A 7,016-nucleotide genomic window follows, 5' to 3' on the forward strand; every position below is an offset into this window, starting at 1 on the left:
CGCTCTGTTACATTACTCAGTGCTCACTGGGGTAAGTGTAGTCACTGTCTGTCACCGGGCCCTCTTTGCCACTCCAGAGCCTCACTCAGCACTTCACTATGTAGGTGGCCACCAAATGCCAGTGAACTTTAATATTAAAGTGAGATTATTCAGTATGCTATCAGATAAAACTCAATTGCCCTCTTAGATTGTCTCACTCCTACTGTATTCAATGGTTTTGATTTCATTTGGCCATCATGCATATAATCTTTCCCAACTTGTCTGGTAAACAGTAGCTGCTAGTTCAATTAGTCACTGCCACCCACATCTCCTTTCGCCAGGAAATGAATAGGAGATGTTGGCAGAGCAAAAACTTCTCTAAAAGGATTTCACTGAAACACATTTTTAATAGAATATTGCAACAGAAATACTGCCAGGCAACCCTAAGTGTTTGTTTAATGTTTGCAACATCTGTGTAATATTTTTATACCTTTGTTTTCTTTTTCTGATCTTAGAGGAGTAATTCTTGAGCGTAAGAATCTCTGACAAAGGAAAAACACAAAAATCTAATCTTTCTCGGCCATGATATAAGGCTGAAAACAATAAATAAATAAAAATAAATTTTAAAAAACTATTTCACACCACCTGTTACTTATTATTGTTTAGCCTCTGTTAAATATTTATCGTCTGTATCCCTTTTTATTTTTGAAGTCATCCATTAGATGAAAGAGAATAATTCCAGGAAATCTATAAATGTTTACTGAATAATAATGGATTTTAGCCCTGTACAAATGATAAAACCTGGGAGAGCAGAAGCTATTCCTTGACAAATTAAATTATGGAGATTAAGCATTTGCTATATTCAGAGTATTTGGAACAGTGAAAGGAAGTATTTCTGTACGAAAACTTTGTAATATGAAAACAAAGTGTATAACCATTTTTAAAAAATGGTTATTACTCATTGCATTCAAGGACAGTAGATGTTCTTCTGCATTTCTGAAAAAATTTATGGAATGAAATATACAGAATTGCTGATTTCCTTAATTGATAGTTCGATACAGTTCTTTAACAGTTGTAACAGTTCATTACAGTAATAAGTTATTTTATATCAGGGAAAGAGTGTGAGAGATACTAGACAGTAGCTTATTATCTCTAAGAATCTCTACAGTATTTTAAGAAAATTCAAAAATTTGTTTAATACGTGTATAAATAGCATTTAAATTATCCTGTGCGGTGGAATTGGAGAGAAGATATTGCCTGAAAAAAATTAGTCACTTTATGGTTAATTTTCTAAGGTCTAGGTTCAGAAAAATGCAGGCAAATCAGATTTTACAATTGATATTCAAACGTAAGTTGTTTACTATTTATTCACTTATTTTATTTCACTCAGGAGATAGCTGTAATTTTTTTTTCATTTTGTAACATAATTACTGTAACTATTAAGTTTCCAAAAAGCAGGACGTATCAGAAATATTTAAACAACAAAATCAGATTTAACCACAAAATCAGCAGTTTCATATTGTATTAAGTATACCACTACCTAGTTTTTCTAAATACTAGTAAATGAAAAATGTAGTATGACACGGACTGCAAATTTAAACTGATTGAAATTATAAGAATTTCTTCTGTATTAAAAAATGCAACATGTTTTGAAAGGGCTAGAATGATTCTGCAACAAAGTTTAGCAAACATTACCAACAACTTCTAAGTGAATTATAAACCAAACATTCAAAGCATTGGGAAGGTTATTTTTTAAGGCTGTATGATAAGGTTATGATTTTTAGTGTTTATTTGTATGTCTATTGGTGTTTGGCTTTTCAGGTATAAAATTTTTCTTTTCAATCCAATCTCTTTGGAATACTATGAGATGCCTGAAACTGCATTTAATTAGTAATTCTTACTAAACACAAGAAACAGATAACACTGAATCCCATCATACCAATTTATTATACATTTATATTATAAATTTTTACAGAGTCATGTATTCATCCATATTCATTTAAAATATTACCAGCACAATTTTTCCATCTTTTGGTTTTCGTCTATTTCAAAGGCAATTCTTTTTCTATAATATCTCTGATATTTCCTCCAATTTGCCATCAGAAAATTCAGGCTTTCTGAAACATTACTTATCCTTGTTTTGTCTAAATTAAATCCATGACCCCCAGTATCACAACCACTGCTGGGTGATCTCTCCCTTTCCCAAGGTGGTTCCCCCCTTTCTCCAGGCCTCTACAGGGAGATTTATGTGCTGTCCAAAAGATGAAAAAGAACATCCACGTTGCATTAAGCTCTATACTGCTACTACTACTCCATAAACATTTAAAATGGGGATAGGCTAAAGTTTACCCAATTCACTTGAGCCACCATCATTCATATATATATATATATGTATATATATATATATATTATTGACATATAATGTAGTATTTGTTTCAGAGGTACAGGTCTGTGATTCATCAGTTTTAATTCACAGAGCTCACCATAGCATATACCTCCCCAGTGTCCATCACTCAGCCACCCCATCCCTCCCACCCTCATCCCCTTCAGCAACCCTCAGTTGGTTTCCTGAGATTAAGAGTCTCTTATGGTTTGTCTTGCTCTCTGGTTTCATTCTGTTTCATTTTTTCCTCTCTTCCCCTATGATCCTCTGCCTTGTTTCTCAAATTCCACATATCAGCAAGATCATGTGATAATTGCCTTTCTCTGACTGCATCATACCCTCTAGTTCTATCCACATCCTTACAAATGACAAGATTTCATTCTTTGATGGCTGTACAATATTCCATTGTGTATATGTATATATATATATATGTATATATATAGATAGATACATATAGATATATATATATCTCACATCTTCTTTATCCATTCATCTGCCAATGGACATCTAGGCTTTTTCCATAGTTTGGCTATTGTGGACATTGTTGCTATAAACATTGGGTGAACATGCCCCTTTGGATCACTACATTTGTATCTTTAGGGTAAATACCCAGTATTGTGATTGCTGGGTCATAGGGTAACTCTGTTTTCAACTTTTTGAGGAACCTCCATGCTGTTTTCCAGAGTGGCTGCACCAGCCTGCTTTCCCACCAACAGTGTAGGAGGGCTCCCCTTTCTCCGCATCCTCGCCAACACCTGTCATTTCCTGAGTTGTTAATTTTAGCCATTCTGACTGGTGTGAAGTGGTATCTCATTGCGGTTTCGATTTGTATTTCCCTGATGCTGAGTGATGTGGAGCACTTTGTCATGTGTCTGTTGAGCCACCCTCTTTTGCAACACTTGCAAGAATGTCTTGCATTATACTTTTAAATGTAAGATTGTTTAACAGATATTTGTTCTTCTCCACTTGAGGTCTTAGTCTACATGTAAGCCAGCTTTGTGATCCAGCATCTCTATAATTTCACAAGCATACATCAAATAAATGAATTTATTTTTAAAATATAGATGCCTCTTTCACTTGGGATCTCAGGCTTAGAATAAAAGGAAATATTCTTTACTTATAAAGAACCATCTTCTGGAGACCCTCTGTGCAGAAAAGAGTTTACATAACAAGCCTGAGACCGCCTGTTCTTAGAAAATCCCACTTGCAAGGTTACCCTTGGCTTGCACCTGGGGACTCGGCCGATAAAGTTTCCTACACTGATATAAAGCTTTCTTTAAATGATAAGAGCGACTCATTGTTTGAGCAAATAATGTGGTTTATGCTGAACACCTGCTTTCCCTCTGGGATTCTAGAATTTGGATACATGTGAGGCAGAATGTGCCTGTGTGACAAGTCCCCAATTTAAACCTTGGATGCTAAGCATCTGATTAGCTTCCCTGGTAAAAAAAAAAAAAAAAAAAAAAAAAAAAGAAAAGAAAAAAAAAAAAAAGAAACAAAACAAAACAACTTCATATATGTTGTCACAATCCAATGCTGGAGAAACTAGGTGTGCTCTTTTTGACTCCTCAGGTAGGGGACTCCAGAAATCTGGTGCTTGGTTTCCTCCATACTTATGTCCCATGCCCCCTCTCCCTTTGATAATTTTGCTTTGTATCCTTTTCACAATAACAAATTGTCACTGTGGGTATAGTTATACTGAGTACTGTGAGGCCATTTATTGAACCACTGAACCTAGATTGGTCTTAAAGAATATCAACCCACTCCCTGAAAAAGAGAATTCTATTTTACCAAAGGGCTTGAGGCCAACCGAGATTCAGGAAGGATGTTGCCAATATGCAGAAATGTATCACCTTCATCCAAAATATTTGCTTTGTATGTTTATTCTGGCAACTGAGGTCATTACTACCATACAACTATTTTTAATTACCAGTCTTATTTTATACCACTATCGAATCAGTCACTAAATCAGCCTGAGCACACTGCATTTTTCCAGGAAGTTCTTCGGTTCTTCTCCAAGTCGTTGTTCATTCTGTTCTTATCACCTTGAGTGCCTTCTCTGACTTTCTGGTTCTCAGAAACCTAAGGTCCTTAAGGACCATGGAGAGACAGAAGTGGAGTGGTTAAGGCACTGTTTCGGAACCGGATGGTTTAGGCTCAAATCATGCCAGGTACTAGCTATAACCTTGAGCAAGTTACTTTTCCCTTCAGTAGCTCAGTTTCCTTATTTTTTTTTAAATTTTGTTTATTTATTTGACAGACAGAGATCACAAGTAGGCAGAGAGGCAGGCAGAGAGAGAGAGGGAAGCAGGCTCCTTGCTGAGCAGAGAGCCTGATGCGGGGCTCGATCCCAGGACCCTGAGATCATGACCTGAGCTGAAGGCAGAGGCTTTAACCCACTGAGCCACCCAGGCACCCCTCAGTTTCCTTATTTGAATGGATATATTAAAAAAGCAAACCTACAAGGAAGTGGTAGTAATAACTAGGATTAAATAATTCAAGGTTTATAGAGTCTTCAAAACTGCATGCAACATACCGTAAATGAACTTTATGTGTTTATAACATAAATGAATGACACTGGCTTCCTAATTCCTCTGAAGAATATATTCTACTGGCTTCCTAATTCCTCTGAGGAACGTGCATGGTATGCCACTGGCTGAGATCCATGGAGCTGGGGTGACAGGGTCGACTTTGAGAAAAAAGAGTGTTTTCATGTTTCATTGATAAGTCACTGAACTGACTTCCTTGTCTCCTGCAGCAGCAGGTAGAATGAATTGTTCAGCGCCTGATTTCAGGAAGGCCTCAGGGGGGCACTGTTCTAAAAGCTCCAGAATAATTTTACATGAAAATCTAACACTACCAGTAACTTCACAGTTGTGAAAAAAACAGTCCTAGAATTAAGAAGTTTGCTTTTCAAGTCTGAAAGATATTGAAAATAAACTGAGTTTCAGTGTTTCTTGTGGGCCTATCCGTGTTGTGACTTTGAGTTATAAATTTTTTCTCCTAAATGCAACCGACTAGGGTGGTCAGGCCTCTGGGCCCTCTGATCTCAGAAGACTTAAGGGGCCACTAGAAAAATATCTTGGCCTCTGTCCCACATTTCTTGGCACTCTGCCCATGTGTCCCATAAAATCAGTTCTTCTGCCTTTGTATTTCTTTAGTCTCTTGATCCCTTCATGTTCCCACAAATCACAGCCACCTCCTGTCTTCACTGTCTTTTTCAATTTATTTAGATTCGTGATTTAGATTTAGATTCGTGGTAATTTCTTTACGATCATTCTTATCTCTCCCTTAATCTCAGTACCCAAGTCTATGCTGGCTTCAGTGTAATAGAAGTTTACCAGAAGAAGTATTATAACAGCACCAAACACTATCAAATCTTGAGGTCTGGCATCAAATCTGCACTCAGTACTTGCTGGTAATGCTAGTGGTTTTCTGGTAAAGTCTGTCTCTCTCATGGGGAATACGATCGTGTGTGGGGTCTTATAGATTGGAGACGTGAGCATGTACTCTTTCAGTAACTATAAAATAAATGATCATAAACGATGAACCTGTAAATACATGTTCCTTGTTTACAACTTGAGCACAAACCCATCTTCATTCCTAGACCAGTGTGTTAGGACGGAAAAAAACACAGCGTTAAGAATGAAATCTATGTGGATCTCTCCACATAGACTGGAGTCACACAGTCACTTGAACCTCGCTCGCTCCTTTCCCACCCCACCTACCTCTGCTGACTTTGACAGCAAGTGAAATACCTTGAACGCACTCTGTCCCTGTTACAGAATGAGGTGCAGAAGGGAATTCACGTCCGGCTGCCTTCAGGTGACACTGTCATTCTCTTGTTTGTCTCTCTTCCTCCAGCTATGAACTGTGAGCAACAGTCATTCCAACTTAGAAGCTGTTGAAATAGAGGCCTCTTCACAAGTCTTTCATCAAATTATCTCTCAAAGCTTCCAGGCTAAGCGTCCTCTGGAATTCCAGCTATGCCTTATTGAAGAAAAAATTAAGGGAACATTTTTTTTCATTAAATACTAATGTATTAAACTTCTGTTTCAGGTACACTATTTTCTGAGTGTTTGTAAAGGCCCTGAAATTTCATAATGGTGTTATGTTATTATTCCATTTCAACCGAATTGGTCAAAAAATAAGTCAAAGTACTGTAATTCATTTGTGTCATAGCTACCTAAGGTTAGCAAAGACCCCACAAGTTAAAGGGCATGGTCTTGCCAAAGATTGATCTTACCTCAGATGCCAGCCACGCTTAAAGGATGACCAGGGGCCTCCCACACTTCTGACTGAATAGTTATAAATTTGGAAGTTCCCAGAAGCCCCCCTGAGGTTCAGTAATTTGCTAGAATGACTCACAGAACTCACAAAAGTACTGTACTTATGACTGGGTTTTATTATGAAAGATACAAATTGGGAGCACCAGTCAATGCATCTGCACAAAGGGTAAGGTCTGGCAAGAAACAGGCAGCTGTATCCTCTCCTTGTGGAATCAGGGTGCAATCATCCTACCAGCATATCACTTTAGTCACAGAATAGAAACTCCACAGAATTTCCAGAATTTTTATTGCAGTTTCAGAACGTAGGCATGATTGATTAAATCATTGGCCACCTGGTTGAACTCAAACTGCAGCCTCCCTCGCAT

This window comes from Meles meles, chromosome 7, assembly GCF_922984935.1.
Source record: "Meles meles chromosome 7, mMelMel3.1 paternal haplotype, whole genome shotgun sequence".
Taxonomy (NCBI): domain Eukaryota; kingdom Metazoa; phylum Chordata; class Mammalia; order Carnivora; family Mustelidae; genus Meles; species Meles meles.